The sequence below is a fragment of the Chiloscyllium plagiosum genome, unplaced genomic scaffold, assembly GCF_037043375.1.
Source record: "Chiloscyllium plagiosum isolate Xiang-an unplaced genomic scaffold, Cpla_swu_hap1 HiC_scaffold_18, whole genome shotgun sequence".
Lineage (NCBI taxonomy): Eukaryota > Metazoa > Chordata > Chondrichthyes > Orectolobiformes > Hemiscylliidae > Chiloscyllium > Chiloscyllium plagiosum.
The window spans coordinates 36,960,614-36,982,883 of NW_028270156.1; the positions used below are offsets into that span (position 1 = coordinate 36,960,614).

At 40.1% G+C, this 22,270-nt stretch overlaps 1 protein-coding gene across 10 annotated transcripts in view; it reads left to right on the forward strand.

Moving 5' to 3' along the window:
- The window catches only part of plekha7b (pleckstrin homology domain containing A7b), a 472,905-nt gene that overhangs the window by 20,950 nt on the left and 429,685 nt on the right, over nucleotides 1-22,270 (forward strand). The window lies entirely within an intron of this gene.

A 22,270-nucleotide genomic window follows, 5' to 3' on the forward strand; every position in this document is an offset into this window, starting at 1 on the left:
CTGTAGTACATGAGAGCATTGGAAAATGCATGACTACCTCTGGCAACTCTCCAGACTGACATTGGATGATGCCCTTGGCTGTTTTTGCTTTGGGATCGCCTTCATTTCCACTGAAGGCATTAACCTTTGACATTCAGAATGTAGCCATGTAGTTGAAGTACAAGCAATGTATTTGCTAATTGAGCTGCTGCCACATGCTGTCAATGTTCTCTCTAAAGTGCACAATTGTGTAGTCACAAAGGTGATCAACATGCTCATGCCGATTGTGGTATTGACTTCTCATTCTGGAAGTTGCTGCCATGTACAAAACCCAGCGGTCTGTGTGGAACAAAGGTAAATTGGGGGAGTGCTGCATGCTGTAGCTGTAACATTGATGTGGCACTGTGTGGTCTGCCCCTTCGATTATTTTATGTTGGCAACCATGAGCTGTTTGCCTTTCTATCTGAGGTAAATAGCATGAAAAACCAGAGATACTATTCGTATCCAAGTACCAAGCAAGCTAAGTGCCATAAAATGCATTCTGTGCAGATGCATGAGGTACTCATGTATTTGTGTGTGCAGTAACCTGGCAGAAACATTATGATGCAAGGTGGCCCTGATTCCAAAGTGCAGAGAAATCTGAAGCATGCTTAGCTATTTTGAGACTTTTGTTTTTGCTGTTGCTGACATCCAGTGATGAAGTGCAGAGATGGCTGCTGTCCGTGGACCATGCAGTGAAGAGTTTGGTGAACTGAGCTTAAAACTGAGGTCTGAAGAAGTATGAATCCGCAAGGTAGTTGCTCAGACGGTCTTGTTGGGAATTGGCATCATTTAGTTTCTTGGCAGTAGTCTGAAGAATCATGAGCTCCATACAAATAAGGTGAAATTAGCTTATAATGAATTAAAAATGTCTGGAAACAAAATATTTGCTTATTAGAGATTTAAAACTTTGAGGGAAAATCAGAACCTTTTTTCTTTTGACTGGAAGAAGCAGATGACTTATTTCCCTTAACTATATTTTCCCCAACTTTCTTGTCATTGCTCACTCAAATCAAGGGCTGGAAAGAGCCATGCAAAAATTAAGATTTAAATCATTATGTACAAAATAAAGATTGAGAAAGAACGTGGGGTTACAAGAGTAGGAGGTAAGACAGGTGAACCAAAAACAACTTAACTCTCCAATATGAATTAAACTTGCAAGCATGAGACTCCCCATAATTAACAGTACAGCTTGACAGTAGTTCTAACTGATGACATAACTAAATTATGCCTGAAAGCATCAACTTACTGCAGTCCCCATTGATTTTAAAAAAACATTCTGATAGGCTCACACTGATTTCAGTGGTCATGTATGTTTAAAGCTCAAGAGTATCTGAGCTCCATAACATCCCTGAGGAACTCCTGCAGGGTAGTATTTTTTGGCTCATCTACCTTCAGTTGCTTTGTTAGTGACTTGCTCTTAGTGATCAGGTCAGAGGTAGGAAAGTTCACTGACTGTGTACAATGTTCAGCACGATTCCTGACTTCTCAGATACTGAAGTAGTCCATGTTCAATTGCAGCAAGACCTGGACAATATTCAGGTTTCAACTGACAAGTGGCACGTAACATTTGTGCCACACAAATGACAGACCATTAACATCTGCAACAAGAGAGCATCTAACCATCACCCATGGACCTTTTTATAGCATTGCAATCACTGAATCCGCCACTCAATACCTCAGGGTTAGTGTTGATCAGAGACTGAACTGGACTTGCTGCAAATATTGTGGCTACAACAGGTCAGAGGCTAAGAATCCTACAGTGAATTAACCTGCCTCCTCACTCTCCTGAATATGTCCATCATTTGCAATGCTCAAGCTGAGTGTGATGGAAAACTCACTTGCCTGGATAAGTGCAACTCAAAAAATACTCGACTAGACATCATCAAGGACAAAGAAGTCTGCTTGATTCGCACCATGTCCAGAAGTGTTCACTCCCTCCAAACCCATTCTCATTAGCCACTATCTGCATGATGCTGTACAGAAATTCACCAAGGCAACTTAGTCATGGATTTTGAAGGTGTTGTCTATTTCCAACTAGAAGGACAAGGGCAGCAGATACATGAGTACACCGACCATGTGCAGTTTCTTCTCCAAGCTACTCACCATCCAGACTTGGAAATGTATCGCCGTTTCTTTACTACCACTAGGTCAAAACTGTGGAGCACTCTCTCCCTAGTCTACCCACACAAATTGGACTGCAGTTTTTCAAGATGATAGCCCATCACCACCATTTTGAGGGCAACTAGAGATGGCAAATAATTTATAGGTCAGCTTTTAATGAAAAAGAAACCTTGGAACTGTAACCTTTGTGTTGTTTAACAGCAAATGAGGGCTCCACAATTTACTGTTTCATTTATTCCAAGATACTGGTAATTACTGTGAGTTTAATTTACATAATACAAAATGAGGGCTGTAATGTGGTAAAGGTCACCAACTGTTGACCTGGAGATCACCTCAGTTGGAATTATGCACTTAGAAATAGAGATTGGACAAAATACAAGGTAAAAGAAGTTATCTGAAAATCAGGCAGTCTGAATGTGAACTATTTACTACCACTTGAGCTATCAAGGGATCAAGTGCAGTCCATCATTGCTTGACCTACTTTTGTTATACCTAATCAAAAGTGAAACCATTCAAAATGAAATTACTGTAGATGCTGGAAATTGAAGACAAATTCAAAAATGTTAAACACTGAAGTTAGGCAACAACTGTACAGAGAGAAATCAAGTTAACATGTCTGATTTTAATGCTGTGAAAATGGCTTTGGGTCATTGGAAATCTTCCTCTGTGGCTGTGATGACCTATTAACAGAATCTAATTAAACTGGAAATGTATCTGCATTGTCTGTATAGATTGTCTTCTGGCCCCTTGTGCATTCCCAGCCTTCATTGCTCCACTGTACCTCAGTTACCACAACATCACCATTTGAAAGCTAACATGACACCTCTCCAACCATGTTTCTTTTCAAAGCTACTTATTCTGAATCATAGAATCCCTACAGTGTAGAAACGGGCCCTTTTGGCCCAGCAAGTTCACACAGAACCTCCGAAGAATAACTCACCCTGATCCATTCCCTTACCCTACTACTCTATGTTTACCCCTTATTAATGTACCTAACCTACACATCTCTGAACACTCTCAGCAATTTAGCATGGTCAATTCACCTACCCTACACATCTTTGGTGTGTGGAAGGAAACCGGAGCACCTGGAGGAAACCCGCACAGACATGGGGAGAATGTGCAAACTCTGCACAGTCACCCGAGGCTGGAATTGAACCTAGGTCCCCGATGCTGTGAGGTAGCAGTGCTAACCATTGTGCCGCCTCCCACTACTGATCAAGGTTGTCATTAACCTAATATCTTTTTTTTCTGGTCGGTTGTTATATTTTGTTTTATTACACTTTTTTTGGCAAAATATCTTGGTTCATTACACTATATTACATGCCATCTTTAATATGATTTGTTGTTTGATCAGTCCTGTATGATTGTACACATGAACAGTTCAAACAAATTTACCTGATTTTAGTTTTCACTTCTGTAGTAGCATCAGAAGCAATGGCTGACTGCTCCTAGCTAAACTGATTCTAGCTAGTTTTGTGTATTCTCTAACCATAAGACAACAATGACTTACACCGTCTTAAATCTAGTCATGACTTGTATGGGATTTGGGTGTGATCTGGAGCGCGGAATGTTTACTTGGGTAAGGTACCTCATAGCCATCTGTGAAACCATACACCAGTGAGGAATTTGGTATTTTCAGGAGAAGCAATGGTATAGGAAGATAATTGCAAAAAGAAGAATTAAAGAATGGTCCTCTTCTGCAACATTTTAGACTTTAAAATAGAGTACTGCTTAAATGTGATACAAATTGACTTGAGCATGCATGCAGCTGTTCTATGACATCCTGTATTACTATTGTTGTAGAATTTCAAATGGCCACAGAACCGTGGCTTAACTTACTTTCACTTTGTTTTTGATGAATACCTTCTTTAGCAAAATACCAACAATTAAACAAAGCTTTGCTTTTTTTTCTGTGTCTCTACTTATAGTTTTAAATCTTTTTCTTCCCCACCTGCTTATATTCGCACTCCTGTTTTAACCCCTTCTCCATTGCAACAAATAGTACACAACTATCATGCTTCAATTCAATAGATCAAAATGAAAGAATCCATTTTCCCACGTGGCCTTGAGTGAAAAGGAGGTGGTAGTAAGTTTCCAAATAAATGTCTTGACCTGAAGACCAAGGACAATTCCATATAAAGTACATATGCTAACAAAGCTTCAAAAAGATGACAGGATGTATGCTGTGAGTGTGAAGATGAAGCAGATGCTGTTTCAAGTTCTTAGAGATCTTGAGATGGGAGATTGGGACTCAGGTTTCAATCAGTTTTTCTGTGGCCTTGGCATGAGGGAAATTTTTGCCATCCTGGAGTTCTCTGTATTTGGCTGTTTTCTCAAGTTGCTTATTTGCTGAGTGCGTCATTTGAGAGAAGGCGCAAGGAGAGATACATAGAATAGAATCCCGACAGTGTGGAAACAGGCTCTTTGGCCCAAGATATAGAGCAGACCATTCTCATTCCTTTGGCTGCTCAACTGTTTGTCTTTCTCTGGGCTCCATCTGCACTGACTGATTACCTTCCCTCACCCCATTCTCTGCATAGATACCAACCTTTTACTCATTTCAATTATTTCTGAAGAAGGGTCACTGGACCCAAAACATCAGTTTTTTGGGTTTCAGCCTCTCTGGATGGTAGCTAATTTGCATTCTGTACGATAGACAGCAATCTAGTAAATGGTCAATTTATCTGTGTTTGGTGGGTTCGGGTTATAGAGTCCTAAAGTCATATGGAAACTGATGCTTCCAAATACCCCTCAGTATTTTATAAACTTCTATCGGGTCCCCATTCATTCTCCTATGCTCCAGTGAAATAAGTCCCAGCCTATCTGGCCTCCTTTCTTTTATAACTCAAACCTTCCATATCCAGCAATGTCCTGGTAAATCTCTCCTGAGCCTTTTCTAGCTTTGTAATGCCCGAAACGTCGATTCTCCTATTCCTTGGATGCTGCCTGATCTGCTGCGCTTTTCCAGCAACACATTTCTAGCTTTGTAATATCCTTCCTAGAACTGACTGACCAGAACTGGATACGATATCCCAGAAGAGGCCTCACCAATGTCCTGTGTAACTTCAGCATGACTTCTCTACTTCTATACCCAAAGGACTGAACAATGAAGGTAAACACGCCAAGCATCTTTTTTTAACTACTTGAGGAATAATTATTGGCCAGAAAAGCAGAATGTCTCTCAAATAGAGCCTCTGTTTAACCACTCCTCTGAAGGATGGTCCTTCCAACAAATACAACCTTTCCTCAGTGATGCAATGGAGTGTTAGAATATATGAAATCCTCAGATTTTTTGATAGGAACTTGAATTTTGATCTTTTTGATTCCAAACTTGGAAGGCTATGAGCAATACCAATAGTTGTATTTTGACCATAACGAATCAAGCCCTACAGTTTGATTCCTGGGCAACGATGATTTTTATTTTGGTTATGACAGGGAATTGGTTGAAGTTTTTCAGAGCTGGTGAAGGGGAGTTGTCAAAACTTACTGCTGCATGTCAAAAATCTGGGCTCTGTTTGCCTGCGGTTGAATGCTATTTTCTGTGATTTAAAGGCACTGTATCATGAGCTGTTTCTGAACAATATCTTGCTGACATCAGGTTGAGCTTCAGGCCTGAAGAATGCAAACATGGAGAAAATCCACAAGAAAGGATTCAAGACCTTGAGAGGAGGAGGATAAGATATTTGAACACAGTAACAAGAATGCCCAAGATGCATTGCAGAGAATTGTGGCTGCATGTAGTGATACTACAGTTTCTGAACAGAATGGAGGCCATCGTGTAATGCTCTGGATCTTAATTACACTCCAAGATCATATTTACCGAAGCTGACTGGAATTGATTTTCCACACAATATTTATGCAACAATTCTCAAGTGCATTTTGCTGAAGAAATGACTGTGTGCAAATTTATTAAAGGTTTCTGTAGATTTGGACATGAGGTTGATTTGCAGACACGCTTTTTGTTTGGAGCGATATCTAAATAAATGTATGGTTCCCCCTGCCCTGTCTCAATCTCTGGACATAAGTGTAATGAAATTAAAAGTAGAAGGATCCACTGGATTCTCGGTCAAACTATAAAAGTTGGTTTGAAATACTTTTAACAGACCCTCACTGGAAAGAGATGGGGTTTTAAATTTAATGTACTCTGTCACTATTTGTAGAGGTGAAATTTGCATATTTCCATGAGGAATTTAAAATGATGACCTATCCTTCCTTTGATGTTTAAAGTCTCAATTTTCCAATAACTTTTGTAAATTTCCTAAACTTAATTTTTCCCACAATTGTCAACTGCTTAACATTTAAAGGAACCAAAAATGACATGGTCTTACACATGAGTGTCAATCTATCTCTGGTAGTGGATATCAGTTCTTTTGTGCTTAACATCCTAAAGATTAATTATTCTTGTGTAATTGTTGCAAGTTCAACGATGCAGGTGATTATCAAAAAAAATTACTTGACTTTCTAAATGGATGGATGGATACGTGATGTCTTTAAATGAGTGTAGAGTGATTATTCAGTCTAGTGTTCCATATGTGTTCCACCACCTCCGTTGGATTCCACTCTTGTAATTCACTTAATCGCTGTCTGTGGTGTCAGTTTGACCCATCAAAAGTATTTCACAGAATTCAGTGACAAAGAGGTAGGTGTTCTTCAAACTTGTGAATGTGGCCTTTGTCACATGAGTTTTGTATGTGTGAAGCTTTACTGGTTGGATCATGAGTATATCTAATATTTGTGTAATAGCCATGCAGGCCTTCAATAGGGGAGCTCCAAACCAGTAGCCTGCGAGGGACTGCTTAGACGAAGTTGTAGCAACTATGTATGCATTAGGATATGATGTGAAATTCCTGTTTCAACAAAGGCTTTCACGTCTTTCAAGTTAAGTCAAGGTTACCAAGTAGGGTCTTGCTCTTGTTCCTTGCACGTGCAATGTATACATCTATGGGGTCAATGTGTATTTGCAGATACGTTTATTTTGTTCCAAAAGCATACAGTCTACAGACGGTCAGTCCATGTGATATTCTCCCCATGTCTGCGTGGGTTTCCTCCGGGTGCTCCGGTTTCCTCCCACAGTCCAAAGATGTGCAGGTCAGGTGAATTAGCCATGCTAAATTGCCCGTAATGTTAGGTAAGGGGTAAATGTAGGGGTATGGGTGGGTTGCGCTTCGGCGGGGTGGTGTGGACTTGTTGGGCCGAAGGGCCTGTTTCCACACTGTAAGTAATCTTAAAAAAAAAAGTAAGCAAATTGAAGTGACCTGTTGCAGGGATTTTATTTAAGTTTGTTTTAATTTTTAAATTGGACTCCAAATTAATTATGTTTGCACTTACTGCTATTACGTGTACATTTAAACTTTATAGACATTGCACAGAATTCAGATTAGCCATCAAGCCTACAGGCTGCACTGTGACACACATTTTTGATGATCTAAAATGAATATGTATCATCTGTGACCCCTGTCCAAGTGTCCTTGCACATACACATTCTTAGCACTTGGTGGCCCTGCAGCAATTGACTTGTAATCAAAAGGTTGAATATTACCCTGAATCTCAAATTTTTCATGGTATTTTATACTGCAAAGTTATTGCTGTCATGTGTATTTTCTTAGCCATGTAAAGCCATTTAAACACTAATCAGTGTTGTCTAATTTCTGCTCACATTTTCTTATCACCAGTATAAAATTTGCTATGCACAAATGAAACCATGATGTGAAGGTGCCACTGTTGGACTGGGGTGGACAAAAATTTAAAACCACACAACATCAGGTATTGTCCAACAGGTTTATTTGGAAGTACAAGCTTTCGGAGTGCTGTTCCTTCATCAGGTAGCTAGTGGGACAGGATCGTAGGACACAGAATTTATAGTAAAAGATCAAAGAGTCATACAACTGACTCGATCTATTGAACAAACCTAGATTGGTGTTAACCTGCAACCCATTCTAAGTGGTTAAGATTTCGATTCATTAATATGTAAATCCCAGAACTTTCTTCAAGTCACATTCCCAGTTAATTTAAGGTTTTATACAAAAACAAGTGCCATCTCAGTTCAGACAGTGCATTAAAATTGTGAGGTCAGAGTCTGTATCCCAAACGTGAGTCAGACTGGTTCTGTTGCCAAAGTAGAAATTTATAAAATGTCACCTGGACTGACTGTGCTTTTGGAACAAAGTAGAATGTACCTGCAAATGCAAATTTACCCCGTAGACTTTCATGTGTGTGCGCATATATGCATGAGAGTGTTTGTGCGTGTGCTCGAGTGTGGCTGAGTATATGCCTGTGAGAGTGTCGGGGGGAGGGTAGGCAGTGTATGTATAGTGTAGTAGGGTCATCTGCAGTTTGACATGAATCCAAGATCCTGGTTGGGTACAGAATGTGGCTATCCGCGTCTGCTTGGCAACTCTGCGTTTATTGCGTATCCTGAAGTCTGCCTTTGGAGGACGGGCACCTGAAGATCCAAGGCTGAATGCCCTTGACTGCTTAAGTGTTTGCAAGAAGTAATTCGGTGAGACCAAGCAGGCGCTACAACAACGGATGAATGGACACTGTGCAACAATCGCCAGACAGGGATGTTCCCTCCCCAGTCAGGGAACACATCAGCGGTTAAGGACATTTTGGCCTTGGGTCTTCGGGTGACTGTCCTCTAAGGCAGTCTCCGAGATACGCAATAATGCAGAATTACCGAGTAAGGTCTTGCTCTTGTTCCTTGCACGCGCACACGTATACATCTATGGGGTCAATGTGTATTTGCAGATACGTTCTAAAAGCATACAGTCTACAGACGGTCAGTCCATGTGATATTTTATGAATTCCTACTTTGGAAATAGAACCGGTCTGACTGAAGAATACAGACATATTCTAATCTCACACCTTCAAAGCATTGTCTGAGCTGAGATGTCACCTTTCTTTCTAAAGCCTAAAGTTATCTCCAGGAATGTGACTTGAAAGAAGTTCTGGGGTTTACATAGTAATCAATTGAAACCATCATCCCCATTCCAAGTGATTAAAGACTTAACAGCAATCTTGTAAAACTTAATGCCAAAACCACAAACTCAGCTTGCACTTGATGCAATTTGCATTGACATTTCTTGATCGATTATGCTGCTTTGGTTGACTTTGGATGACCCCAGTGCAAAGTACTGGAAACTCCCAAGCCCTGACTTTTTTTTTCCCAATTAGATAAAAGCCTGAAATATTTTTCGATTGTCTTGAGTCTCTCCACTTTTTTTTACCCCCCACCCCAAATCAGACAGCACAAGTAAGTAAAGATTAAACAATTGAATTGAAAATCATATTTAACTTGGCCTTTATAGGTAGGGTTGTTGTGATCTAAGGCCTGATAATGGCCTAACATTTTACAGGGTATAATACTATTGCTTTCAGAGGTATAATTTGTCTTGGTTTTAATGAAGAAAGATTGAAACAGAGGTGATGTTTCTCTCTGTCTCTGTTTCTGTGTCTCTCTCACCTAAAAGTGTCTCTCTTATTACATTAGATTAGATTACTTAGTGTGGAAACAGGCCCTTTGCCCAACAAGTCCATACCGACCCACCGAAGCGCAACCCACCCATACCCTTACATTTACCCCTTCACCTAACACTGCAGGCAATTTAATATGGCCAATTCACCTGACTTGCACATCTTTGGACTGTGGGAGGAAACCTGAGCACCCAGAGGAAACCCACGCAGACATGGGGAGAATGTGCAAACATCACGCAGTCAGTCGCCTGAGGCAGAAATTGAACCTGGGTCTCTGGCGCTGTGAGGCAGCAGTGCTAGCCACTATATTGAAGCAGTTGCTATTTAGTAGTTGAATAATCAATTATCCTGTTAAGTTTTCCAGTAGAGTTGAACTTATACCAATTCTTTTTGTTGCTATTTTAACTGTAGTGTAAGAATAAAGTGAGTTTTGCTTAAAGCCAAGTACTGTGTAACCAATCAAATTATGTCTGGAACACAGCACCATACCTTTGCCTTCAAATAAGATAAAAGTTAGTGTTTAAGCTACCTCCTTGATATACTTGAAGGAAACCTGGTCTGGTCTATTGCAAGAGGTGATGGTTGTATTATTAACATTTGCCATCATAACTATGAAACTGGCTCGTGTTTTGGAATCTGTCCATGCATAGTTAAATCAGGAAACCCCAAAGTTGTCAGTAATTCTATAGTTCTCCATACAGTATGTTGTTGAAGATCCTAAGATTTGGGAGTACGTTTGGAATCACTGAATAGATAAGAATTTATCTTTTACAGTATCTAAGATAAAAAAGAACAATTAACACCTTGTTCAATGAGGTGTTATCTGGGTTTTAACATTTGTACTGGGAACATTCTATTGGTAGAATGCCAATTTAATTAAGTTTAATTTAGCTTCACCTTGACTTGAGTGAAAGTCTCAGTCAGTAATATACACCCTGGTATGAATGTCATTTAAATGGGAAGGGTAGCAGTGTATTTGTCTTTGTTGACTGAAAAATCTGTAAAGTGATTGGCCGCTAAGACTGTTGCTGTATGTTTTCTGATTCCCTTGACTGGATGCCTGAGTGAAACATTTCGGGAAAGGGAAAATCCACATCACAGTAATCATGAGTTCTTCCTCAAGATTGGTTTTGCTTCTAACGTTGAAATCTAGGCCAATGTTTGCTGTGACAACTTTTGTTATTCAACTCTCCCTTCTTATTTGTACAAATGTTACGTGGACCTAAGGTGCTTGTAACATTAACATATAATATCGATTCAGTGAATAGAACTCTGTTTTAATTAACTTGACATGCACTTCAAAGGTTCAATTTAATCTTTATTTTACATTACTCAGACCAGGTTCTTTTAATAACACTCTTTCAAAGATTTGTCTTTTTTTTTGACATCTAAGCCCGTCTTTCAGCAGTGTTTTCCATGGCAACTGACTGCAAGTTTCCCTTCCACAAAGTGTCTCTGAGCAACAGAGGCGACAGCCAAAAATCACTCTGCTTCCGAAGAGGTGGATTTGTTCAGTGTAGTACCTTTTGAACATTGTTATAATGCCAGTTCAGTATTTGACTTGCCATGCAGTAATATCTGTGAATTTAAATTTGGTGACACTGAACCTAGAGAAGATTGGATTTACCACAAGCAGTGTTTTTTCTGTGTTTTTGAAGGCAGTAGCTCCAGAGGAAACACATTAATTTATTTTTCTCAGAAAAATCTGTGACTAGTTTTTCACTCATTGGTAATTTTGAATTGTCAAGCTCAAAATTTAAGCTTGAGAGTACCTGCGTGCGTGGCCAGTTCTGCTGCATTATAAGTGACTTTTTAAAATTTGTTCTTGGGAAGGTCAGAATTTACTAGCTACCCTCCAATTTCCCTTCATGATGGCAGTGATACACAGCTGCAGTGCATATGCCATGATGGCATTCTATTTTGATGAAGCAAATGTAATATAGTTTGAAGTGAAGGTAGGATTTGTAACTTGGGGAAGTTGCAGATGGGAGATTTCCCATGCATCTGCTGGCCTGTATGTGGCACAGTCCATGAGTTTGGAAAGTGCTGTTGAAGGAGTCTTGATGAGTTGCTGCAGTGCATCATGTGTAGAAGACACACAGCTGCCACATTACACCAATAGTGGTTGGGTTGATGATCAAGTGAACTACTTTATCCTGAATGACATCTAGTTTCTTGAGTGTTCTTGCAGCAGCATCCACCTGGGCAAGTGGGGAATATTTAGTCAGTAGAGCTAAAGTCAGCATACTAGTGAGAAATTAACTCTGCTCAGAATATCAAGATAGAAGATCAGTATGGGTGATGATAAACAGCAAAAGGAATGATGCTGTCAGATGAGAGCAACATACAGCCCTCTGAACTGTAGTTAAACTGTAATATATTAATGAAAAATAGAGGCTTGTAAGAGATATTGAAATAATCATCAATAACTTTAATGTAGATTGAACAAATTAATTTAGAAATGAATACCTGGAAGATACATTTTGCAGTCTGTTTGGGACATTTCTTTTTCAAAGCAGTATGTTCTATAACCAACCTTTGAGTAAGGCTATGTTAGACATTTTAGCGTGCCACAAGATTTGATTCATTTAATAACCCCCTGAAGAACCCTCTGGAAAAGTGAGCAGAGTGTCACTGGGTCAAAATCATGAAACATTGTGGATGTACTTGGACCAAATAGACTGCAGCAGTGCAAGAAGGCAGCTCACCACCACCTTCTCAATGATGATTGGAGATGGCAGTAAGTGCTGAACCAGCCAGCCATGTCCATATTCTATGAGTGAAGGAATGAAATTGACAGAATTTCACATTTTATTATGGGATGAGGAATGTGGGTCTAAAACTAGTGTCTTAAAGTTTTTAAACAAAGGCAGTTACAAGAGTATGAAGAGAGTTGATAAATGGGTACCCAATGGACATAGTCCACTGATTTCTCAACAACAAACCCAAACAAGCAGACAAAACACATCCAGAAACCCTCGGCACTCTTCCCCTACATCCAAGATATCTCGGACATGACTGCCAGACTACTCGGACCCCTTGGCGTCGTGGTAGCCCACAAACCCACCAACACATTAAAGAACAGGAAATGACATCAACAACCCAAAGAAACCCAAACATCTAAATAGAAAGCAGGAATTATCAGCAGTGCTTTGCCCGGAGGTCCACTGAAGATGTTATCTAGTAGGGTGATGAAACATCTGGAAATGAACCTTCCAGCTCAGCAAGCAAACCTACATCCAGAACGTTTGAATGTCTGAGAATCATCCCCAAAAACATTCAAAAGGAAAAGGGAATGAGGGACTTAGAACAACTTTTGGTCAGTGCCTTTTGGTTGGGAGGTCATGTTGCAGCTGTACAGGACGTTCGTTCAATCACTTCAACTCTGGCACATTAGTCTTTGGCTTTTTTTACCTTGAGTTATGGAGATGAGGGCATTTCAATGCAGTTGAGGCTGAGTACATGGATTGATATCATCAAATGGGGTGGTGGATGGGCTGAGTCAGGAAATGGATTTAAAAACATAATGAAGTGAACAACAATCTTACTGATTGCCTCAAGCCTATTTTGTCAATGAATGGCCTATGCCTGTCCCAATTTCTTATCTTATGATTCCTCGTTTGTACTTTCAGCAACATTAGACCAGCCTTGAGGATTCGGGAAGTGATGAACAATGGTGATGAACAATTCCCAGACTTTGTGTGTGCCAGGAAACAAAATTGAGGGTGAAAATGGTTGAACATCAAGGGACGAAGTGTGGGAAATGTTTAAACAAAGCCCTACACTATTTCCCCCAGGCATTTTTTGTACAGAGGAAAAAAAGTAAGGAAGAGTCCGTACAGGTGTTAGCACTAAGTCCAAGCTCCATGGCAGCCACTGTTGCTTCAAAGCTCTCAACCCTAAAATCTTGTCACCTGCTTCAGGTTGCAAGAAATGACCGATGTTCTGGGAAGCCCTGATGTAGGAAGACAAAGGTGGCAGTTGGTTGGAAACACCCACCATCTGCATATTTTCTTTGAAGCCACTCGTTATACCGACTGGGAAGTATAATACTATTCCTTCACCATTGTTGGGTGAAAGTTTTGGCTCCCCTTTCTGAAAGTGGTGTGGATGAACTGCAGAGGTTCTTGAAGGCAGCTCACTGCTTCCTTAACCTCGAGTAATTAAGAATGGCTAACAAATGTTGGCCTAGCTGGTGACTGCCATATTTTCTGAAAGAATAAAGAAAACCAGATCTGCTGGTGTCCCCCATGGGTCCCTGGATCCCTGGTCAATACTTAAATCTCAATTAACTTCGGAAGAACAGATTATCTGGCCACCATACACTTTTATTTGGAGGGTGGGGTTAGGTGAGAGTGGAGTTTGCTGCACACAAATCTATATTTCTTTATAGCTCAATGGTGACTACTCTCCAGAAGTATTTAATTGGCTGTAAAGAGCTTTGTGTCCAGTCGACCATTAGATACAAGAGCAAAATTAGGCCAATTGACTAATTGAATCTGCTGTGCCATTTGATCATAGCTGATGGTTTCTCAACCCCATTCTCTTGCCTTTTCCTCATAACCTTTGATTCCCTTTATTTATCAAGGACCCATCTATCTCTGTCTTAGTACACACATGACTTTGACTCCACACCCCTCTTCAGTCATGAGTTTCCCAGATTCATCACTCTGTGGTTGCAGAAGATCCTTCTCACTCAGTGTAAATGGTTGTCCCTTCACTCTGAGGCTGTGCCTTCTAGTTCTAGTCTCTCCTACCAGTGGAGACATCTCCTCCATGTTCACTCTATCCAGGCCTTTCAGTACACTGCCAATAAGGTCTGCCCTCATTCTAAACTCCATCAATACAAACCCAGTGTGCTCCACTTTTTTGTATACCTTCTTAGGGCTCCTTCCAACACCAGCACATCTTTCCTTAGGTAGAAGCCCCAAAATTGCTCATAATGTTCCAAATGCAGTCTGATCAGAGCCTTCTACAGCCTCAGCAGGACATTTTTTGTAATCTAGTTCTCTTGAAATGAATGCTAACATTGCATATACCTTCCAAACTGCCAACTGAACTTGCTTGTTAACCTTAAGAGAATCTAGAACTAAGACTCCCAATCCCTTTTGAGCTTCAGATTTCCAAAACTTTTCCCCGTTTAGAAAATAGTGTATGCGTCTATTCTTCCCACCAAAGTTCATAACCTCACTTTGCCATATTGTATTCTATCTGCCACTTCTTTGCCCACTCGCCTAATCTGCCCACGTGTTTCTGCAGCCTCCGTGCTTTCTCAACATGGCCTGTCCCTCCCCCATCTTTGTCATCTGCAGACTCTGCAAAAGTGCACTCGGGTCATTTGTCTAGATTGTTAAAGTCTAACTTGATAGTTGTGGTCTTAACACTGACTCCTTTTAGAAGTCTACCGGGTGCCATCCTGAAAATGATCCTTTATCCTTGCTGTCTGCCTTTTGCCAGCCAGTCAATCCTCTATCCATGGCAGTACCTTGCCTTTAACACAGTAGGCTCTGACTTTATTTTGCAACCTTCTGTGTGGCAACTACTTCGAGAAATCCAAATAGATCAAGTCCACTTGCTCTCCTTTGTCTAACTTGGTTATTACCACCTCAAGGTCAGACAGCATCTAGGGAACAGGAGATTCGACGTTTCGGGCACAGGCCCTTCTTCAGGACCTTTACCACCTCAAAAAATTCTAACAGATTTGTTAGGCACGGCCTTCCTTGAACAAAACGGTGCTGACTCAGCCCTATTTTACCATGCGCTTCAATGTGCATGCATAATCTTACCCTCCGTAATTAACTCTAAAATCTTACCAAAAACTAAGATCAAGCTAACTGGCCAATTCGTTTCCTGTCTTCTGCATCTTTCCCTTTTAATCTTTTTGGCTATTTCCTTTAGAACCCTGGATTCTACTCCCTCAGGTGATTTATCCACCTTTTAGAACTTTTGGCTTCCCCAGCATCTTCTCCTTCATGATGGCTACGAGTCTCACTTCTGCCCCCCGACTTTCCCTTGAAGTTCTGGTATGTTGTTGGTGAGTTGCACTGTGAAAGCTGTGAAAGTTGGCCATTTCTTTGTTCCCTAGCACTACTTCTCCAACCTCATTTTTCCAATGGACCAATGTCTTGCCTCTCTTTAGCTTTTTGGTATCTTCGAATGCAAGATTTTTTTTTATTACCGACTATCTTATTCTCCCATTTCACCTTCTCCCCACTTATTGCTTTCCTCGTTATCCTCGGCTGGTTTTTAAAGGTTATACAATCCTCTGTAATCCCACCAGTCTTCACAACACTATTGGCTTTTTCTTTTGCTTTTATGCTGTCCCTGACTTCCCTTGTCAGCCATGTTTGCCAAATCCTCCCCTGAGGATATTTCTTCTTCCTTCGGTTGAATTTCTGTTGTGCCCCCAGAAACTCCTGCCATTGCTGCTCCACTATCTTGGTCTAGATTAGAGTGGTGCTGGAAAAGCACAGCAGGAAAATCAACGTTGAAGGGCTTTTGCCCGAAACATCAATTTTCCTGCTCCTCGGGTGCTGCCTGATCTGTTGTGCTTTTCCAGCACCACTCTAATTTAGACTCTAGTTTCCAGCATCTGCAGCTCTTGTTTTTACCTGCTCCACTATCTTCCCTGTTAGGCTCCCCTTCCAATAAACTAAAGCCAGTTCCTTCCTTGTGTCTTTGTCGTTACCTTTTTACTCAATTGTAATATCGTTACATCCCATTCCAGTTTCTCCCCCTCAAACTGCAGAGTGAATTCTATCATTTACAGTCACTACCCTCTAGGGATTCCTTCATTTTTTAAGTCTCCCAATCAAGTCTGCCGCAATACATACACTGTAATTAAATCACGAATTGCCTGTTCCCTAGTGGACTGTACCACAATCAGATTGAGACATATAAGATTATTAAAGGATTGGACACCCTGGAGGCAGGAAACATGTTTCCGCTGATGGGTGAGTGCCGAACCAGAGGACACAGCTTAAAAATATGGGTAGACCATTTAGGACAGAGATGAGGAGAAACTTCTTCACCCAGAGAGTGGTGGCTGTGTGGAATGCTCTGCCCCAGAGGGCAGTGGAGGCCCAGTCTCTGGATTCATTTAAGAAAGAGTTGGATAGAGCTCTCAAGGATAGTGGAATCAAGGGTTATGGAGATAAGGCAGGAACAGGATACTGATTAGGAATGATCAGCCATGATCATATTGAATGGTGGTGCAGGCTCGAAGGGCAGAATGGCCTACTCCTGCACCTATTGTCTATAAAAATCATTTTGTAGACATTTCTCAAATTGCTTTTCTTGATCTGCCACCAATTTGATTTTTCCCAGTTAACCTGCATATTGAAATCCCCATGATTATTGTTTATAGTGCCTTTTTACATGCCTTTTTCTGTCTCCTTATTTATTTCCTTTCCCATGTCCTGATGTCTGTTCGAGGGCCTATACATAACTCCCATCAACGTCTATTTTCCTTTGCAGTTCCTCAATTCTACCCACACAAAGTTTACACCTTCCAACTCTATAGCACTTATTGCTATTGATTTTAATTTTATTTCTTACCAACAAGGCAACCCTATCCCTTCTGCCCATCTGCTTGTCCTTTAGATAGGAAGTGTATCCTTGGTTATGTTGTTCCTAGTTCTCATCCTTGCAGCCATGTCTTTGTGATAGCCACAACATTGTATCTGCCAATTTCACTCTGCGCTTTGTTTCATATATTGTGTGCATTTAAATACAACACTCAGCCCTGCATTGACTGCCTCACTGCTTCTCATAGTGTTCCCTTATCTGCTGTGTCTGAAGTTAGCTTCCTGAGCTTTCCATACTCTGTCCTATTAATTTGTTCTGGAAATGGTAAGCTCTGTTGAACTCTCCCCACTGTTTACATAATTTTCCACACAACTGACCCATGGAATGGTGTTAGGAAAGATGTAAATAAAAGTGTTTTTCTGTTATCCATATTGGTGTCATATTTTTTTGATTTTTTAAAAAAAACTTTTTGTCAAGTGTTTCGACATTTACTTACTTAAAATGTGCCAACGGTTATTTAACGACTAGTCCAGTCCTGATAGAAAACCTTATTTAGGTGTAATGTTATGCAGTGTCATTGAGTAAGTGGGAAGTATTAATCTGCAAAGCCAATTTCTGCAGCCAAAATATCATCTTTATTTCTGCAAATGATTTATGTCATAGATAGAACAAAAAATATCTAGCAATTGACAGAATAAATGAAGTGAGTTTATCCTTTTCATGTTTCATGTTAAATAATTACAAAATTAGCGTTTGTCTCTTCAGAATTAAGCTAGTTATTTTTGGCTTGTGTCTATTAAATAAAATGCAAGTTGAAGTGTATGTTCATCAACTAGACTACAGGCAATTCAAGTGGAACATGAATCTACCATCAGCATCCAAACGAATGCTGTGACTTTGGCAGATGCATCACTATCATAATTGTCAAAGGATGAAAGACCCTCTGAGGTGAGAATTAAATTTGTCTATCTTAAGAGTGCGGAACAGTTTGTAGCACATTGGCAGCCTTTTCGCATATTGTACCAGATGGTATTTTCCAAGATTAAATAACATTAAATAAATTCCGAGAAAGAGTTTGGACAAATATACTGTAAGTTTTACATGGAATGAAGATCGGATGTAGGGACACAATGTCTGCCAATTTTGCTGTAAGCCCATTCTTTGTTGTTGGCGCTGACCAATTAGATTGTGTCCTGACACTTCTTTTCTCTTTAAACCCCTGAAGAAAAGACTCTTTATCCTAATTTGAAAATGAGCAGTAACATAATTTGTCATAGAGATGTACAGCATGGAAACAGACCCTTCTGTCCAACCCGTCCACACCGACCAGATACCTCGACCCAATGTAGTCTCACCTGCCAGCACCCGGCCCAAATCCCTCCAAACCCCTCCTGCTCAAATAACCATCCAAATACCTCTTAAATGTTGCAATTGTACCAGCCTCCACCACTTTCTCTGGCAGCTCATTCCATACATGTACCATCCTCTGTGTGAAAAAGTTTCCCCTTTAGGTCTCATTTATATCTTTCCTCTCTCACCCTAAACCTATGCCCTCTATTTCTGGACTCCCCGACCCCAGGAAAAAGACTTTGTTTATTTACCCTATCCATGCCCCTCATAATTTTGTAAACCTCTAAGGTCACCCCTTAGCCTCTGATGCACCAGGGAAAACAGCCCCAGCCTGTTCAGTCTCTCTCTATAGCACAAATCCTCCAACCCTGGCATCAGCCAAAATGTTAAATTATAAATAATGAAAAAGAATGATTAGACTGCTAATGAGAAGATAAGTACTATCTACATTCAACATTTTACATCATTTGTCTGCTTCATGTATGTAATCCTGCTTTTCTTAATGAAAAAATGAAGGAAAAGGAAAATGAAGGTAAATGCAGTCTTATTTTTTCGAAGAACTGTTTACACATTCCTGTTGGCTGGTATAGAATACAAGACTTGTATATTTGGGGTTATTTGTTCACTTCCATAGCTGGTCTATATTAACCCCTCTGAAGCATAGAGCAAAGCCTGGTTATGCTTGGAGAAGTTCTTCAAAATTCTATTGATATTTTGGAGCACGTCATAACTAATAAATTACTTTTGAAATGTAGTCCATATTATATAAGCAAAGTAATTTCATTACGAGGTGTGAAACTATTAAATCGGGTAGATTTGCTCAATTGTCACTCTTTGATTTCAGTGAATCCTATAGATTTTAACTTGCTCTTTAATGCCTTGCACATTATCTCCTATAGAATGTGTGACTACTTGTTTAATTTTTGCTAGCCTGACATCAGCGGTGAGGCATTTAGTTAAACAAGCCCCATAGCCTGCCCAACCTCTCTCCTACAGTATTGCTTTTGCAGTGAGTCTTGTTTACCCTTCAGCTCCAATCCACCTCATTCTGACTTATGCTGACTTTTAACTGCATCTAGTGTGGTTTTGCACCAGGAGGATCTGCCAAGAAGTGACCAGGTTGACTCCTTGAGCTATTTCTAGTCAGCTTGTTTGATGAATTCTGTTGTTTGTTAGTTGTGACTTAGTGGTATTTGTTTTATCATGCTGTAAAATAAGTGTTGGCTGGTTCAATTGGCTGGGTGGCTTTTTTGTGATAGAGTGATGCCAGCAGCATGGATTCAATTCCTGCACCAACTGAGGTTACCATCAAGGTCCGTCCTTCTTCACCTCTTCCCTTCATTTGAGGTGTGACTGTCAGGTAGAATCATCACAAGTTGTGTCTCTGTCTGTGTCTGTCTCTCTCTCTCTCTCTGTCTTGCTCTCGCTGTCCCTGTTTGTCTGTCTCACTTTCTCATGACAGTACAACACAACAGTCCTGTGAGGCTATGACTATCTTGATTTTTTTTTTGCTCTAATATAAAAATATGATTTTGTAAGTCCTTTTCTGCTTTTAAACTGTATCAGGGTAATGAATGAACAAACAAATTCGTGTTTGTTTTGCTTAGAGTTTTCAGAGCAAAGTATATTGGATTTGGATCCAGTCGGCACAGATATTTCCTAACCATTCATCCCTGCATTCCAAAGCAGATGCAAAATTAAAATAGAGGCATTTTAGCTTGTCATGCATTAGGAATTTCAGCTCGACATCTTTTAAATTAGTGTTCAAAAAGATTTAACCTATTTGGTCAGATGATGAGGCTAAGCTGCAAAAATACTTATTTTGCTTATTTGCTTGTGGTTTAGTTTCAGCAGCAGCGTTAGAATCATGGAGTTCAGTTGCTGCGGATGAGTTACATAGGAAGTATTCATAAGAAGAGAATAAGCCTGTGACTGCAGTGTTTGAGAATTCTCATCTTGTTAAAACGACTAATGATATTGCTGTTGATTAAGTTCCCAATCAGAGTGCTTAATCTTTGATGACCATGGGTCATTAACTATGCATACAGCAGATTCTAGCATCTGAACTATTGAACTTATTTTTAACATTATTCACCAGCTTTATGCATGGCATCTTTCCTTTTGAGCAGACTATCTGTCTAAATTCATTTTTTTAACTTGCTACTTCAAACCCAAGAGGTATTAAAATGTCCTTTTTTTTTGTGAATGGATTGTCAGATGAACTTCTGTAGACTAAGCAAAATCACAGTTTTCAGCCCAGTGGTTTTCTTGAAAACTGGTGGATTTCATTAGTTTAAAACAAAAGAAATTTCAAATCTGTGAATACTAAAAAAGAAGTAATATCAGTTCACTTGAAATTCAGAGTATAGATGGTTAAGCATTATATAGTTCCTTCAAAGTGGGTAGATACCGCAGCAAGATGAGATGGCGGTTCTTTTTTTAGGTTTATTCTGTGGACGTGGGTGACACTGGCCCAGTATCTAATGTCCATTTACTGTGAAGTTGATGATGATGACTTGCTGCCTAGAGTTGTTGCAGTCTATTTGATGCCAGGCCCACAATGCCTTTAGTGAGGAAAGTTCAGATTTTGACTAGTGACCCTGAAGGAGCTGATTGATGTATTTCCTGGTCAGGTTAGTGAGTGGCTTGGAGGGGCATGTGCAGTTGATGGTGTTCCCATGCATTTGCTGCCTGTGCCCTTCGTGATGGTATTGCTCACAGGTTTGGAAAGTGCTATCCAAGGACCCTTGGGAAATTTCTGCAGTGCTGCTTGCAGCAGTAGTGTGTACTGAGCATCAGTTGTGAAAAGGGTGAATGTTTGCAGACATGGTGCCAAACAATCAGGCTGCTTTGACCTGGATAGTTTCAAGGGCTAAGTGCAATCACAATGGAGAACTGTTGCATTACATCATGCAATAGAATTTACAATCCATGGCTCATAATTGTAAAATGATCTTGGCTGCTGCTTGACATTCTCCTGTATTTTGTGCTGCATGCCACAACTGCATTAATTGTTTCTCATTAGGAACTACTCCTGATCTATTACTCAAAATACTACAATCTGTTGCCCAGCAACTCTTTTGGTAATGGTACCATCCAAATGACAATGCTGAATGTTGTTGCTTTTCACCATATCTCATTGGTAATTTTATTTTTCAAAAGAAAATTTGAATAATCTTCAGTTAAAAGATATAAAATAGGTTGGGCTGAATTTTGTAGGGAAATGTCTGGGCTATGGATAACTGAGTGATGGAGCCCTCTTGTGTTTGTCTCATTGATCATTGTGTTCTGTCCTTTTCAAAGTCAGTCTTTACAGGATTTGATATCATTACTACAAACTATAAAAATAGTATTTAAATGCTTTTCTCCAGACAAAACAAGTTGTTGCAAGCACTGACATCTACCATTTTGCTTAATTTCTTGAATCAATAATATAAACAAAAGACCTGTTTCTATATTACAATATTTGCTAGCGGTTGATTGAGATCAGCTCTGAACTGTACACAAGTCTGACTTTGGATTTCAAGGCTAGCAAGCTTCCATATTGAATTTTTGATCTTTGTTTATGGGATCTTAGTTTTCCCTGGGGCTGTTTTCCCTGGAGCATTGGAGGCTGAGGGGTGACCTTATAGAGGTTTACAAAATTATGAGGGGCATGGATAGGGTAAATAGACAAAGTCTTTTCCCTGGGGCCGTGGAGTCCAGAACTAGAGGGCATGGGTTTAGGCTGAGAGGGAAAAGATATAAAAGAGACCTAAGGGGCAACTTTTTCACGCAG